At 40.1% G+C, this 17,736-nt stretch overlaps 1 protein-coding gene across 18 annotated transcripts in view; it reads right to left on the bottom strand.

Moving 5' to 3' along the window:
- DIRAS2 (DIRAS family GTPase 2) overlaps positions 1-17,736 on the bottom strand; it is a 160,628-nt gene that overhangs the window by 51,756 nt on the left and 91,136 nt on the right. Inside the window, exon 5 of one of the 18 annotated variants that reach the window (XM_033236820.1) lies at positions 6,829-7,056. The exons of 16 other annotated variants lie outside the window; for them this stretch is intronic. The gene's annotated coding sequence lies outside the window, so the exon portion shown is untranslated. Of the gene's footprint in view, positions 1-6,828; positions 7,057-11,122; positions 12,397-17,736 lie in introns of those variants that run through there. One more of the 18 variants, XR_004443365.1, reaches the window with a different exon arrangement.

Here is a 17,736-nt window from a genome sequence, read left to right as displayed (position 1 = left end):
CCCAGTAATGGGATTGCCAGATTGAATGGTATTTCTGTCTTTAGGTCTTTGAGGAATTGCCACACTGTCTTCCATGATGGCTGAACTTAATTTCATTCCCACTGACAGTGTATAAGCATTCTTTCTCTTCACAACCTGTCCAGCATCTGTTATTTTTTGTCTTTTTAATAATAGCCATTCTGACTCATTCTGACTCACTGAGATGTTATCTCATTGTGGTTTTGATTTGCATTTGTATAGTGCTCAGTGATATTGAGCTTCTTTCATATATTTATTGGCCACATGTACATCTTCTTTTGAGAAGTGTCTATTCATGTCCTTTGCCTACTTTTTAATGGGGTGGTTAATTTTTTTGTAAATTTGTGTAAGTTCTTTATAGGTGCTGGATATTAGACGTTTGTTGGATGCACCGTTTGCAAAGATTTTCTCCCATTCTGTAGGTTGCCTGTTTACTCTCTGTTGATAGTTTCTTTTTCTGTGCAGAAGCTCTCTGGTTTAATTAGATCCCAGTTGTCAATTTTTGCTTTTGTTGAAATTGCTTTTGGCGTCTTCATTATGAAATCTTTGTCTGTGCCTGTGTCCTGAATGGTATTGCCTTGGTTGTTTTTCAGGGTTTCTATAGTTTTGGATTTTGCATTTAAGTCTTTAATCTATCTTGAGTTAATTTATGTATAAGGCATAAGGAAGTGGTCTAATTTTAATCTTCTACATATGGCTAGCTAGTTATCTCAGCATCATTTATTAAACAGGGAATCGTTTCCGCATTGCTTGCTTTGATCAGGTTTGTCAAAGATCAGATAGTTATAGCTTTGTGGTCAGATTTCTTTGTTCTCTATGCTGTTCCGGTGGTCTATGTGTTTGTTTCTGTACCAGTATCATGCTGTTTTGGATCCTGTAGTCCTGTAGTATAGTTTGAAATCAAGTAACATGATGCCTCCAGCTTTGCTCTTTTTGCTCAGGATTGTCCTGGCTATTTGGCCTTCTTTTGGTTCCATATGAATTTTAAAATGGTTTTTTTCTAGTTCTGTAAAGAATGTCAATAGTAGTTTAATAGGCATAGCATTTAATCCATAAATTGCTTTGGGAAGTATGGCCATTTTAATGATATTGATTCTCCCTATCTGTGATCATGGAATGTTTTCCAGTTTACATCATCTCTGATTTCTTTGAGAAGTGGTTTGTAGTTCTTCTTGTAGGGATTTTTCACCTCCCTTGTTAGCTGTATTTCTAGATATTTTATTCTTTTTGTGACAATTGTGAATGTGAGTTCATTCCTAATTTGGCTCTTGGCTTGACTGTTGGTGTATAGGAATGCTAGAAAGTTTTGCACATTGATTTTGTCTCCTGAGACTTTGCTGAAGTTGTCTATCAGCTTAAGAAACTTTTTGGGCTGAAACAATAGGATTTTCTAGATATAGGATTATGTCATCTGCAAACAGGATAGTTTGACTTCTTAAATTTTTGTTTGGATTTCCTTTATTTATTTCTCTTGCCTGATTGCCCTGGCCAGAACTTCCAACACTATATTGACTAGGAGTGATGAGAGAAGGTATCCTTGTCTCATGCCAGTTTTTAAGGGAAATTGTTCCAGCTTTTGCCTATTCTGTATGATGTTGGCTGTGGGTTTGTAATAGATGACTCGTATTATTTTGAGGTATGTTTCTTCAATACCTAGTTTATTGAGAGTTTTTAATATGATTGGATGTTGAATTTACCAACAACCTTCTCGGCATCTATTGAGATAATCATGTGGGTTTTGTCTTTAGTTCTGTTTATGTGATAAATTACATTTATTGATTTGTGTATGTTGAACCAAACTTGCATCCCAGAGATAAAGCCTATTCAATTGTGGTGGATAAGTTTTTTGATGTGCTGTTGAATTTGATTTTCCAGTGTTTTGTTAAGAATTTCTGCATCAGTGATCATCATGGATATTGGCCTGAAGTTTTCTTTTGTTGTTGTTGTTGTATCTCTGCCTGGTTTTAGTATGAGGATGATGCTGGCCTCATAAAATGAGTTATAGAAAGTCCCTCCTCCTCAATATTGTAGAATAGTTTCAGTAGGAATGGTACCAATTCTTCTTTGTACATCTGGTAGAATTCAGTTGTGAATCATCTGGTTCTGTGCTTTTTTTGGTTGGTAGGCTATTTACTACTGCCTCAATTTCAGAGCTCATTATTGGTCTGTTCAGTGATTTAATTCCTTCCTGGTTCAGTCTTGGGAGGGTGTATTTGTCCAGGAACTTATCCATTTCTTCTATTTTTTCTAGTTTATGTACATAAAGGTGTTTATAGTATTACCTGATAGTTGTTTGTATTTCTGTGGGGTCACTGGTAATATCCCTCTTGTCATTTCTGCTTGTGTTTATTTGAATCTTCTCTCTTTTCTTCTCTATTAGTCTAGCTAGTGGTCTGTCTCTTTTAGTAATTTGTTTCAAAAAAATGGCTCCTGGAATTGTTGATTTTTTGAATGATTTTTCATGTCTCTATTTCTTTCACTTCAGCTCTGACTTTGGTTATTTCTTGTCTTCTGACAGCTTTGAGCCTTGTTTGCTCTTGGTTCTATAGTTCTTTTAGTTAGGGTGTTAACTTCAGATCTTTCTAACATTTTAATGTGGGCATTTAGTGCTATAAATTTCCCTCTTAACACTGCCTTAGCTGTGTCCCAGAGCTTCTGGTACATTGTATCTTTGTTCTCATTAGTTGCAAATAACTTCTTGATTTCTGCCTTAATTTCATTATTTACCAAAAAGTCATTCAGGAGCAGGCTATTCAATTTCCATGTAATTTTATACTTTTCAGTGAATTTCTTAGTCTTGATTCTAATTTGATTGTGCTGTGGACTGAGACACTGTTTGTTATTATTTCTGTTATTTTGCATTTACCAAGGAGTGTTTCACTTCTGATTATGTGATCAATTTTAGAGTATGTGCCATGTGGTGATGAGAAGAATGTATATTCTGTTGTTTTTGCAGGAAGAGTTCTGTATATATCTATTAGATCCATGTAGATCCAGTGCTTAGTTCAGGTCCTAAATACCTTTGTTAATTTTCCGTCTTGATGATCTGTCTAATATTGTTAGTGGGGTGTTAAAGTCTCCAACTATTACTGTGTGGGAGTCTAAGTCTCTTTGAAGGTTTCTGAGAACCTGCTTTATGAATCTGGGTGCTCCTGAATACATATACATTTAGGGTAGTTAGATTTTCTTACTGAATTGAACCCTTTACCATTATGTAATGCCCTTTTTTTGTCTTTTTTGATCTTTGTTGGTTTAACGTGTGTTTTGTCAGAAACTAGGAATGCAACCCTTGCTTTGTCTGTTTTCCATTTGTTTGGTAGGTTTCTCTCCATCCATTTATTTTGAGCCTATATGTGTCATTGCACGTGAGACAGGTCTTTTGAAGACAGCATACAAATGTGTCTTGTTTCTTTATCCAGCTTGCCACCCTGTGCCTTTTAGTGGAGGCATAGCCCATTTATATTTAAGGTCAGTATTGATATGTGTGGATTTGATCCTGTTATGATGTTAACTGGTTGGTTATTTCTCAGAACTATTTATGTGTTTGCTTTATAGTGTTGCTGGTCTGTGTACTTCAGTGTGTTTTTGTAGTGGTTGTTAATGGTCTTTCCTTTCCGTATTTAGTGCTTCCTTTGGAAGCTCTTTTAGGGCAGGTCTGGTGGCAACAAATTCCTTTAGCATTTGCTTGTCTGAAAAGGATCTTATTTCTCCTTCATTTATGAAGCTTAGTTCGACTGGATATGCAATTCTGGCTTGGAATTTCATTTCTTTAAGAACGTTGAATATTGACCCCCCAATGTCTTCTGGTTTGTAGGGCTGAGAAGTCTGCTGTTTGTCTGATGGGCTTCCCCTTGTAAGTAACCTGACCTTTCTCACTAGCTGCTTTTAACATTTTTTCTTTTATTTCGGCCTTGGAGAATCTGATGATTATATGTCTTGAGGATGATCTTATTGTAAAGTATCTTACTGGGGTTCTCTGCATTTCCTGAATTTGAATATTGGCCTCTCTAGCTAAATTGGGGAAATTTTCATGGTTGATATCCTGAAATATGTTTTCCAAGTTAGCTCTATTCTCCCCATCTCTTTCAGGTACACCAGTCAGTGGTAGATTTGGTCTCTTTACATAATTCCATAATTCTTGGAGGTTTTATTTATTCCTTTTCATTCTTTTCTTTTCTATTCTTGTCTGCCTGTCTTATTTCAGGAAGGCAGTCTTCAAGCCTGAGACTCTTTTCTCCACTTGGTCTATTCTGCTATTAATACTTGTGATTACATCATGAAATTCTTACAGTGTGCTTTTTAGCTCTATCAGGTCAGTTATGTTCTTCTTTATACTGGGTATTTTGTCTGTCAGATCCTGCAATATTTCATCATAATTTTTAGTGTCCTTGAATTAGGTTATAATATACTCTTGTAGTTCAGTGAACTCTGTTTCTATCCATAGTCTGAATTCTACTTCTGTCATTTCAGCCGTCTCGGCCTCAGCCCAGTTTGAAAACCTTGCTGGAGAGGTGATGCAGTCATTTGGAGGAAAGGAGGTGCTCTGGCTTTTTGAGTTTTCAGTGTTATTGCATGTATTCTTTCTCATTTTTGTGTGCTTATCTACCTCCAATCTTTGAGGCTGTTGACCTTTGAATCGTTTTTTTCCTTTTCTCCTTTGGTGACCTTGAGGGTTAGATTGTGGTATAAGGTAGATTCAGCCAACTGGCTTCATTTCTGGAGGATTTTAAGGAGACAGTGTTCAGCTCCTAACTTCTGGACTGCATGCTCTAACTCCAGGGAATTTGTATTGGGCCCTAACTTTGTTCTCTTGCTCCTTAAGGTTTGGACCTAGTGTACTGAGTAGACCAAGGTGTGGCAGCTGCAGCCGAGTGCTCGTAGATGCAGGAGTGCTTGCCACCATGCAGTCATCACCACAGTGACAGAAGCAAGGCAGTTGCAGGGAGAACAGGGGGCCCCTGCTGGAGGAGACTGTGCTGTTGCACGGGAGGTGGTGTTGATTCGGGGTGGGGTGCTGGCTAGTGCAGGTCTGGGTGCCTTCTCTGTGTCCCACAAGCAAGATTAATTACTCAGGGCCTGGGAGGGTTCCTTGTTTTCTGCACAGCATGAGCACAAGAGCTGGGTGCTGGCAGAAGCAGGTCTTGCTGGCTCTGTGCCCACCAAGGCTCCATCTGCAATGGTGGTTGGTGGGGCTTGTGGGGCACAGTGCACTCCTGCATGCTGATGGGGCAAGTAAAGCAAAACCCTCCCATGCAGACACATGCCAGCAAAGTGATGTGAGAAGTTGTCGTGGGCTCAGGGGAAGCTGCTATTACATATTATATTATGTATGGGGAGGGAATGTGGAGGGAAAGACTCTAAGTGCCTTATTCACACCTCCAACAAGGTGCAGTTGACCCAGGGAGAGGACACTAGTCTGTTTCCCAAGGGTCTCACACACACCCCACTGCTCATCACCAGATAGGGAACTCCTGGCTTGGGCCCACAGCACAGACCCTGCATCCTGGGCTGATTGTACTGAGTGATTGCTGGTGATGAGGAATGGGATTAGCGACCTGCTTATAAAAGCAGCCTGGCCATGTTTTTATAGGGCAGCTGTGCTGTGCTGGGGTAATGCTTCCAGTACTCCAAAGCCCAAAGGCTGGAGTGCCTAAGTCACCCAAACAGCAAAGATTGCAGCCTCCCCCTCCCTCTGGGAGCTCCATCCCAGGGAGGTCTGAATCCTCTGTCAACTGGAGAACACTGGTGGGAGTAGCCAGAGACCCTGATTGGAAGGCTCCACCTGGTGAAAAGACCCTAAGTGCCTTATCCACACCTCCAACAAGCTGCAGTCAGCCCAAGGAGAGGAGGTTAGTCTGCCTCCCATGGGTCCCACACCCCCCCCACCGCTCATCACCACACAGGGAACCCCTGGCTTGGGCCCACAGCATGGACCCTGACCCTGGGCTGACTGAACTGAGCGATGGCTGGTGATGAAGAACGGGATCAGGAACTCATTTATAAAAGCAGTCTGGGCATGTTTCCACAGGGCAGCTGTGCTGTGCTAGGGTATCACTTCCACCCCTGGTTGGTTTGGGCTCTCCAAAGCCTGAAGGCTGGAATGGCTAAGTCACCCTAACAGCCAAGATGTTGACCTGCCCCTCCCTCTGAAAGCTCTGTCCCAGGGAGTTTTCAAATCTCTATTGGCCAGAGAACACTGGTGGGAGTGGCTGGAGGCCCCATTTGGGAGGTCCTGCCCAGTGAGGAGGAATACCATTGGAGACCCACCTAAAGAAGCAGTCTGGCCATGTCTTAGAGGAGCAGCTGTGCTGTGCTGCAGGATCCCTTTTGCCCCTGGTCAGCTTCGACTCTCCAAAGCCTGAAGGATATAATAGCCAAGTGGCCAAACAGCAGAAGTGGCACCCCTTCCAGCCCTCCCCGCAGGAGCTCCATCCCAAGGAGGCACAATGCTGCTATCGGTTGCTGGCTAAAATTCCAAGCCAGTAGGTTTTATCCTGTGAGGTACCGTGGAAGTGGGGCCCACAGACCATCACTGCTCAGTCTCCTGGATTCAGTCTCTTTCTTAGGAGTATTATGGGGGTCTAACCTCCCACTTTTCCAGAGTTGCAGCTACTTTTGCTGAGATGCCTGAGTATCTAAAGCTTCTGGGTCTCTGTGCATGCCTGAGCAACTGCTCTGTGAGATTCCACATAGTTCTGTGTATCAAACTGATAGTACAGGTGGAGTAGGTTCACAAGGGGATCTCCTGACCCAAGGGTTGCAAAGATCTATGGAACAAGTGTGGGACCCTGGGGTTGCACATTCACTCACCACTTCTCTGGGTGAGGGAGCTTCCCTTGGTTCCATGTCACTCCTGGGTGGGCCATCTCCTTGCCTTGCTTTTCTCCCTTCTCTGTGGGTTGAGTAGTTTCCTCAATTAGTCCTAATGAGAGTCCCTGGATGTTTCAGTTGAAGGTGCTGTATTTACTTGCCCCTTCTGTTCTTCTTCATGACATCGATGCACATTAGCTGCTTCCAGTTGTCCGTCCATGCAATTCCCTGTATTTTCCATAGATATTTTCTTTTGGTTGTCATGGGATTAAATAGAATATCCTAAATTTATAACAATCTAATTAATACTAACTTAACTTCAATCATATACAAAACTCTACTCCTTTACAGTTGCTTTTTCACCATGCTATTGCTACCATACATTATACATTTATACATGGTAGACACACTGGTATATATTTATTCTTATTTTTACGCATTTGTCTTTTAATTCTGAAGAAAACACAAAGTTGAGTTACAAACCAAATTTACAACAAAACTGGTTATTATATTTCCCTAGGTACTTAACTTACTAGGGATCTTTACATCTTTGAAAGGTTTTGCTTTACTGTCTAGTGTCCTTCCATTTTAACTTTGAGAACTCCCTTTCGACTGTCTTACAGGACAGATTCAGTGATCATCAATGCTGCCATTGATTTATCTGGGAATTTCTTAATAATGATCTCATTTGTGAAGGACAAGTTTGTTCAGTACATAATTCTCAGTTGACAAATGCTTTTCATTCAGCACTTAATGTATCTTCCCAATTTTTTCTGGCCTACAGGGTTTCTGCTGAGAAATTTATTAATAATCCTATTGAGTATCACTTGAACATGACATTTAACTTTTCTCTTGCCATTTTCAAGATTCTCTCTTTGTGGCTTTTGACAGATTGATTATAATTAGTCATAGTGTAGGTCTCATTAAATTTATTCTACATGAAGTTTATTGAGATACTTTGATTTGTAGATTCACATCTTTCATTAAATTTAGAAACTTTACAGTTAATATTTTTTGAAATAACGCTCTGCCATTTTTCTCTCTCCTCCTCTAAAACTCACCCAATGTGTACATTGGTCAGCTTGATGGTACACCACAAATCCCTTAGGCTCTGTTTACTTTTCTTCTATTTTTTGCTTATTTCTGCTTCTCAGATTCAATAATTTCAATTTTCCTGTCTTCACATTTACTGATTCTTTCTCTTTTTAAAAAAATTTTTTTTTAAGATGGAATCTCTGTTGCCCAAGCTGGAGTGCAGTGGTGCAATCTCAGCTCAATGCAACCTCTGCCTCCAAGGTTCAAGCGATTCTCCTGCCTCAGCCTCCTGAGTAGCTGGGATTACAGGTGCCCAACACCATGCCTGGCTAATTTTTTGTATTTTTAGTAGAGATGGGGTTTCACCATGTTGCCCAGGCTGGTCTTGAACTCCTGACCTCAAGTGATCCACCTGCCTCAGCCTCCCAAATTGCTGGGATTACAGGTGTCAACCACTGTGCCTGGCTCCCTGATTCTTTCTTATGCTTGCTCAAATCTTTTGTTAAGTCACTCTAGTAAATTTTTAATTAAATAATTGTATTTTTAGCCTCAGAATTTCTGTTTGGTTTCTTTTTATAATTCACATCTCTTTGCTAATATTCTATTAGTTTGTATTTCATTTTCCTGATTTCCCTTAGTTCTTTTTACTCTTTTCAGCTCTTTGAGCATATTCAAGAGCAGTTGTTTTAAAGTCTTTTCTAGTAAGGTCAATATCTATGCTTCTTCATGGACAGTTCCTGTTAATTTATTTTCTTTCATTGAATAGGCCATATTTTTCTATTACTTTATATGATTTGTGATATTTTATTAAAAATTGAACATTTGAAAAACAAAAACAAAAATCAGGCACTTCTCTAAGTCTTCACAGACTGACTCTTTTCTAGGGCAGTCTATGACTGCTTCACTGGTTGTGCTCTGAGCCTAAGGATTAGCCTGAATTGAAAGCTCAGGGTTTTCTCACATCTTTTTCTGAACATGCATTGTACATGGGCATATGTCTTGCTTTCTCCAGTATATACGGCCTTTGAAAATCCTAATATCCCAATAAATCTTATCCTTGCTTCTTTTAATTCTGAAGAAAATAAAAAGTTGAGTTACAAACCAAAATTATAACAAAACTGATATTTGTATTTTCTCCAAGTATTTAACTTACCAGAAATACTTGTATCTTGATAAGATCTTAAATGGTCTATTGTATATCTCTACTGTCATCTCCCACTCCAGGCATTTGGGAGTCTTTCTGAAGCTTTCACAAGCAGTTCTGTCTGCCTTCCTCATCTGAGATCTGAGTTAAACAATACACAGACCAGTTCTTTCACAGCCCCCAGACAGTTTAGAACATTGCAAGTGAGGTCTGTTTTGCTCTCTCTGGTTTGAGTGATGGAATTGGGAACTGGGTCCTACCTCCTCCAGACCAAGACAATTCTGTGCTAAAAAAGGAAATGGGAAAAGCGTACATAAAAATGACACAAAGTTTTCTATCATTTTGAATGAGGCTCTTTCTTGTTTGGGTGTTTTCTTGGATACTACAGACCTTTTGCTGTTTTCCAGAGCTCTTATAAGGTTAGTTCAGCCCATTTCTCATTGTTTTTTGACATTCCATGTAACAATGACAGCTTGGAGCTTCCTAGTCTGCAATTTTGCTAATGTCACTCCTTTCAGTAGCATTTGTTTTTAAAACAGCTCTAAAAATTAAATGCTTACCTTCATAAATATGCTTGCAAAGATGGAAAAGTGGACCTAAACTACCAGTTTTATGTTGTTTGACTCCAGCACCTATACTAGTTGCTGAAACTAATGCTTAGGCTCTTTCTGAGTATCCAGATATACAGGTCTTGTCTAGCATTTGATTGAACTGTGCTACCAAAGTTCATTTCTAAGTTGGTGAGACTGCCAGTTCAACTCACTAATATGTATCAGAGTAATGAGCCTAATAGCGAACATATTGTACATAATGTACTACCATTATAATAAATGCTGTTCTTCAAGCTGTTTCTAAATTATAATGCATTCAGAATTTCAATATAGCATCCCAGACAAACAATGATTTGAAAACCACGTGTGACTTAATATTTTGAATTTGTGATATTATCGAAATTGTCTTTTACAACTTAGACCCTGGGAGAAAAATAGAGGGTCTCCCTTCTGTTTCCTCCACATTTACAATGAGTTTGAGGATACATTGGGCTGTACTGGGGGGTACACATGGGAAAGTGAAGAGAGGGTTCACTTCTGCAAGATCAGCCCTCTCTTCACCTGGGACCTTCCCCTTCTAAATTTAATTTCTGCAGCCACTGATAGATCTTCCCTGGGCTATACTACAAGGGTAAGAAGGAGTTCGGCAGCCATTGGCCCTGCTACTGCAGAAAGAAAGAATGAAGAGCAGAGAGGACACAATCATGAATGCAATTTGCAAAAAGAATTTATAAAAATCTTTGGGGCAGCTATGTGTTTTATCATATTTAGTCATTTTCCATTGGTTTTATTTTTCTTACCACTGAATGCGTGTCCACCAATAAATAGAGAAAAGTATGTATCTGGAAGATAGACAACAGAATACTAACATAGGAATAATAAATATCCCTAGAAAAGTTGAACAGAAAATAACAAGTATTAAAGATGTAATTTTAAATTGCCTGAAACAATCCAAATCTACATATTTAAAGGGTATAACATGTCACAGCCAAGGTAGACACAGAATAATTAACCTGGAACATGAACTGTTAGTAGTAATAGCCTTTTAAATGTAAAGAAACAATTGAATTATCTGAATAATAAACAAGCGTTCTCCCTCCTGCAAAGTCAAAGCTACCTGGGATGAAGGAACTCAGGCTTGCAGACTAGCTGCAGACTTTCTCCCAGCGAAATTCAAGAAAGGAAATGAGAACACAGTATAGAGAAGTTTTAGGAAAATAACAGTTAGATCCAGAATGTTACCCTAGACTACCTACCTTTAATTCACAAAAATAAAATGACACTAACCAAAGTTTTACACAAAGAAAAAGCCAAATACTAGCTAACACAAATCCTTCTTGAGTAGGGGATGGGAACAAAACAGAACTTCAGAAAACCAAGAGGCCAACAGAAAATCTGTAAGAACACTGGGCAATAGAACTCAAGCTAAAATGTATGGGAACTACGGTTGCAAAATGACGTGTAAATGTTATAAAATAACACAAATTACAAAAAAAAAAAAAGCGTTATTGCTATAGTTTGGATGTTGTCCCCTCAAAACCTCAAGTTGAAATTTGATCCTCAATTTTGGAGGTGAGGCCTAATAAGAAGGGTTTGGGCCATGGGGACCGATTGCTCATGAATAGACTAATGCCCTCCCTGTAGGCCAGCGAGTTCTTACTCCACTCATTCCAGTGAGAGCTAGTGGTTCAAAAGAGCCTGACACCTCCCTTTTTTCTCTCTTGCTTCCTCTCTCCCCGTGTGAGCTGCACACTGGCTGGCTCCCTTTACCTGCCACCATGAGTATGGAAATAGCCTGTGGCTGTCACCAGAAGCCAAGCAGATGCTGGCACTATGCTTCCTGTACAGCCTGCAGAAGCATAAGACAAATAAAACATCTTTACTTTATAAATTACCCAGTCTCAGGTAGTCCTTTATAACAACACTGAATAAACTAAGACAATCATGTAATTAACTAAATTGCAGGTGTAATGGGGAGAAAAGATGAGAATCTTTGGAATCTTTCCTCCTCTTGAATGGCGTCAGGAGACATTGTCAGACCTATCTTAAGTTTAAGTTCAAACAGAGGCTTAATCAATTTTTTTAATGATAATCAATTAACCAAGAGAAGGACTAAAGGTAGTGTAGGATCTGTTAAAAGAAAACTTTAGGCAAATCAAATTTAACAGAGTTTAATTGAGCAAAAAAAAAAAAAAAAAAAACAGTTCATGAATCAGGAAGCCTCCAGAATCACAACAGATTCAGAGAGACTCCAGCGATACCCCGTGGTTAGAACAAATTTATAGATAAAAAGGGAAAGTGACATACAGAAATCAGAAGTGAGGTACAGAAACAGCTGACTTTTGCAAACAGGTTGGCATTTGCCTTATTTGAACACAGTCTGAACACTCAGCAGTGTATAATTGGTTGAAGTATGGCCGCTGGGATTGGCCAAGATTCAGTCATTGTTACAGATGCATTCTCCTAAGTTAGGTTTTCAGTCTTATCTACCAGTCCAATTAGGTTATGGTTCATCCACAAGGACTCAAACATAGAAGTACGGTGTCCTTCTCAGGCCATATTTAGTTCACTTTAACACTTCCTTCCTTTTGGTCACCCTCTCAATTTAGAGAGATTGGCCAAAACTTTAGGCATTGATGCCACTCTCTGTCACCATCATAAACACTTATTTGGTCTCAGTGTGGAATTCACAGGTCTTCTTTAGTTTTAGTATGGTGCTTCACAGGTCTTCTTTGGTATCAATATGGAATTCACAAGTCACACTTTGTACCAGCTGAGTGATTCTTTATGTACTTGCTGACCCAGTTGGGGTGAGCCCATTCAACACTCAATGGATGACTGCATATAAAACTTTCATTATTATTATTATTATTATTATTTTGAAATGGAGTCTCACTCTGTCACCCAGGCTGGAGTGCAGTGGCGTGATCTCAGCTCACTGCAACCTCTGCCTCCTGGGTTCAAGCAATTATCCTGCCTCAGTTCCCTGAGTAGCTGGGATTACAGGTGCCCACCACCATGCCTGCCAAATGTTTGTATTTTTAGTAGAGACAGGGTTTCACCGTGCTGGCCAGTCTGGTCTCGAACTGCTGACCTCAGGTGATTCGCCCGCCTTGGCTTCCCAAAGTGCAAGGATTAGAGGCATGAGCCACTGAGCCTGGCCACAAAACACCTAAGACTTGAGAGGATACAGTGTACCGGGGGACTATGATTATGACTATCAAGAGGATAATATCAAAATGCCAAGGCATACTCTTTAATAATAGTTCTTATGAAATGAACCGAACCAAAGTAACCAAGTTCAGACAGTATAGGCAGTTCAACAGTATTAGGGTCTCATTGGCCACAGTCCTCATTTGGAGTGTGTTAGTTCACTGTAAGGTAGCCTGATTTAAAGAGGTATTCATTTTCAGTCTAGTAGGTTTCCAAGTTATTATGACTGGGAAACCTAATAGGAGAAATATGAAGATTAGAGACCCTTGGAAAACCCAAGCTTGCCATCCACCCCTAAGGATGCCTACAAACCAACTGTTAGTTGCTCCTGTAAATACCTCATGGGTTCCTTTCTCTTGAGAGGTTTCTTTAATCTATTTGGTGGCAGTGTCTAAGGAAACAGCGGTATCATCCACCTTTTAAATTAAGCTTTCTGTAGTAACAAAATAAGGGGAGAGGTAAATACAACATTCAGTTTTGTTTATCACCAAACACAGGCCTCCACCTTGAGCAAAAAGAAGATCTAAGGCTGCATGATGTTTCATTAAGTGTTTTTGTTGAATATGTATGTGGTCATCTACCTTCTGGAGAGGAGCTTCTACCTGCCTGAAACCCTGGGAGGTCTGGTTGGCTACAAAATCCAATGTTTTTCCCAATTTATGAATTAGCTTTAAATTCCATACAAATGGTACCTCACTACCACCAAGAGTGAGCCTCTGGGAATCCCACTGGGATCTTTCCTCAGTGAAAACTGGCTTATCTTTGTCTATTTCAAGGCTAGTGCTAATTTCAGTTATGGATCGTTTGGGCCTCCAATTATAAGAGCTATCATGAGAATTTTCAGGGGAAGCTATTCAAAAGGCAGGAGCAATCCAGGCCAAATAACAAGATCCAAACCAACAAGGAGGCAGAATGGAATATGCATGTTCTCCACAGACCGAGTGTAGACCCTCAGGGGCTGAGAAGAGGGCCACTAGTTGCATTTAAGCAGGGGTCATTCAGGTTTGTTCATCCATAAATCTGCATATCTCCTGAACAATGTCGAGTGAGAAATTTACTTTTTTGTGGCCTCTATAAGCATGTTGTAAGGGTGTACAAACACATCTAGTAAAAAAGGCCATACTGAATTTAATCCAGTTACATTATATAAGCAATTACTTGTACCAACATAAGTAGTTTCAAAATCTTGAGTGCATGATGCCTGGAAGCACAATATACCTTTTGCAGGAATCACTTGAATTGGCTTTTTATATCTGGTAATGATTGAGTTGTCAGTTGGAAAAGCCAGAGTATTGTTTTTAGTGAGTGTAAGAAAGCAAGTAGCAGTGATATTTAGAATATCAAGAATAGCTTTCAGGCTGGGTGTGGTGGCTCACACCTATAATCCCAGCACTTTGGGAGGCTAAGGCAGGCTGATTGATTGAGGTCAGGAGTTTGAGACCAGCCTGGCCAACATGGCAAAACCCTGTCTACAAGAAATACGAAAATCACCTGGCATGGTGGTGCATGCCCATAGTCACAGCTACTTGGAAGGCTGAGGCATGAGAATTGCTTGAGCCTGGGAGGCAGAGGTTGCAGTGAGCCAAGATTGTGCCATTGCATTCCAGCCTGGGTGACAGAGCAATACTCTGTCTCAAAAAAAAAAAAAAATAGCTTTTCATTCTTTCCTTGGAGTTTCAGGGTAACTCTCATTGGGAACACAAAGAGGGATTGGCATCAGTGAAAGAGTTTCTTGATTGTTTTGGCATTAGCCCACAAACCCAACAGTTACTCTGGTTTTGTTCTACAGCATACGCTCAAGCTAAAGCCATGGGTTTTCCTCTAGGAAAGGATTAGGGCAACAAAAAATGAGGAAAACAGAAAAATACATAAGGCTTTCATGATGGTAGCCAAGTCTTGATCCATGATCTTGGGAAAGCTGTCCACAACTAGGATGCTGTCTGCTTCTAGGGAGAGATTTCCCTGGTCAGATTTCCCTTAAAGTCTCCAACAGGTATACGTTCCAGGAGTTTGAAGGAGCCCTTTTGAGTTGTGAGACATGGCCCTGAGATCCAAGGCCCTGAAGCTTCACTGTAGTGTAGGTGGTGAGAAGGACTTGGTGTAGGCCCTTCCAGTGAGGTTCAAGAGCAGTTTTCCTCTGATGTCAGTTTTAGAAGGCTCAGTCTCCAGGTTCCAGATCATGGAAGGTTTGATTATCCTCAGTTAGTAGATCTCGAAAAGCTTACTTTACCTGGTGGAAATATACTTTGGCATAATACATTAAAGCCTTGCAATATTTAGCCATATCAGAGTACAATAGAGTAGGAAAAGCATGAGGTATTATTTAGGGACATAGGCATTCCAGTGACTATTTCATAAGCGGTCAACTTATATTTTCCAATGAAAGTGAATCTAATTGCCATTAAAGCCAAAGGTAGTACCTTTGGCCAAGGCAACCCAATTGATTCAGTTAACTTTGCCAATAGGTTCTAATACACCATTTGTTCTTTCAACCTTTCCAGAAGACTGCCTTGTGGTAGGGAAAATGGTAGTGCCACTGTGTTGGTAACACCTTATTTAATTGCTTTATAACTTGCCCAGTAAAGTAAGTTCCTCCATCACTGGAAATTTTTACAGGGATCCCCCATAAAGGAAAAGCATTTTCATTTTTTTTTAGACAGAGTCTCACTCTGTTGCCCAGGCTGGAGTGCAATGGCTTGATCTCAGCTCACTACAACCTCCGCCTCCTGGGCTCAAGCGATTCTCCTGCCTCAGCCTCCTGAATAGCTGGGATTACAGGTGCCTGCCACCAGGCTAAGCTAATTTTTTTTTTTTGTATTTTTAGTAGAGATGGGGTTTCACCATGTTGGTCAGGCTGATCTTGAACTCCCGACCTTAGGTGATCCACCCGGCTTGGCCTCCCAAAGTGCTGAGACTACAGGCGTGAACCACCACACCCACTCAGGAAAAACATTTTCTAATAATTTCTTAATTATAGTCACAGCATTAGCTTTCTTACAGGGGAAGGCCTCTATCCAACCAGAAAACATGCAGACTATTACGAGACCACACGGATACCCCAATGAAGGTGACAACTGAATGAAGTCCATCTGTAAATGCTCAACTGGTCTATCAGGTGGTAGACATATACCACCTGAAGTTTTGATTGTTTTTCCAGGATTATGAGTCCAAAATTGCTAAAATGGTTTATAACCAATGTTTGACTTGTCAGACTCATAATCAATATTTTTTCATAATTTGGACCATTTTATCTGTTCCACAATGAGTTATGGAGTACAGAGCTTTGAACAATGGAAGCTTCAAAGACTCAGGGAGGACCAGGCAGCTTTCTGAGCCCTCTGTGAGTCTGTTCTTCACATTAAACTTACATCCTTTTAGATGCCAATTTTTTTTTCCTCCAAATCAGGTGCATTGCACTGTTTCTGAAATAAGTCATCATAAAGAAGTTGGCTTGGATTAATCTTCTGGAGTTCATTCAGATTGCATATCTTAACAATGTGAGTAGCTGATTTAGCATAAAAATCTGCTAAAGCGTTTCCCTGATATTTAGGTTTAGTTCTAAAAGTATGAGTTTCAATTGTAATAACAGCAATCTGCAATGGTAACAGGATAGCAGAAGGAGTTCATCTACTTGGAGTCCATTTTTGATGGAGGTTCCACTGGAGGTGAGAAACCCTGGTAGTTTTCATATCATGCCAAAATAATGTACTACTCTCAAAGCATGTTTGCTATCTGTATAAATATTTACTGATTTGTCCTTAGCTATATGACAATCTTGGGTGAGGGCAAAAAGTTCCACAGGTTGGGCTGCTTAAGTTGAGGAAGAGTTCCCTTCTCTATTAACTAATTTTGGGTGGTAACAGCATATTCTGCCTGATATTTTCCTTCTGAGTTTTTAGCACAGGGCCCATCCACAAAAAGTATCAATTTAGGATTATCCGGTGGAGTATCCTGTAAATCAATATGAGGGGCCACTATTTCTGACCCTGCACTTACACAGCTGTGGTCTTTAGCATCATCAGGCAGAGGTAACAGAGTAGCAGGGTTAAGTAGATTACAGCATTTTAGATCTCAATTAGAAGGAGAAAGGTTAAGTAATTCGTAAGATGCTAGTCTACTTACTGAAAAATGCTGGGTTTGGTTGGAATTTAATAGACTTTCCACAGCGTGTGGGACTTGCAAATTAAGTGTATTTCCTAAAACCAAATCTGATGAAGATTCTACCAGCGTGGCCGCTGCTGCTACTGCTTTTAAACAATTAGGATATGGCTTAGTGACTGGGTCTAACTGCAGGCTATAGTATGCAATGGGCCTATGTGTATCACCATGTTCTTGAGTAAGGACTCTGAATACCTGATTGTTTTGCTCATGAACAAACAAGCAGAAAGGTTTAGTGTAATTTGGAAGTCCTAAAGCTGGGACTGTTCTAAGGCCAACTTTATTTAGCTGAAAGCCTGCTCGTGACCGTCTTCCCAAGGTAAAGGCCCTGGTACAGCATTTTTCGTGAGTTCATATAATGGTGATATTGCAGAACCCAGGATCTGCAATATCCTGCAAGTCCAAGAAAGCCTCTTAATTGTCTTTTGGCTGCAAGTCAAGAAAAACTTTGGATAGTTTTTATCCTCTCAGGTAAGAGGAAAATCCCATCAACAGTCAAGTCATGTCCCTAATAGTAGACTTTTCCTCTGAAAATTTAAGGTTTTCTGTTGAAGCCTTGTGACCTTTATGTTTGAGTTGCTGTAAAAGGTAAACTGAGTCGATTTCAGAGCACTCAGTGGGAGAGCATAACAATAAGTCATCTACTTACTGAATGAGAGTAGAATTTTGAGGAAACTGTTGTGCTATTAAGTCCTGATGCAATGCCTGAGAAAAATATGAAGAGGCTTCCATAAACCCCTATGGCATTACAGTCCAGGTATACCGCTGATTTTTCCAAGTAAAGGCAAACAGGGTATTGACTCCCTT

The sequence above is a fragment of the Trachypithecus francoisi genome, unplaced genomic scaffold (genome assembly GCF_009764315.1).
Source record: "Trachypithecus francoisi isolate TF-2019V2 unplaced genomic scaffold, Tfra_2.0 Lachesis_group16, whole genome shotgun sequence".
NCBI classification, from domain to species: Eukaryota; Metazoa; Chordata; class Mammalia; order Primates; family Cercopithecidae; genus Trachypithecus; species Trachypithecus francoisi.
Note: the sequence above shows the minus strand (reverse complement) of the source record. Positions and strands in the feature narration are given on the sequence as shown.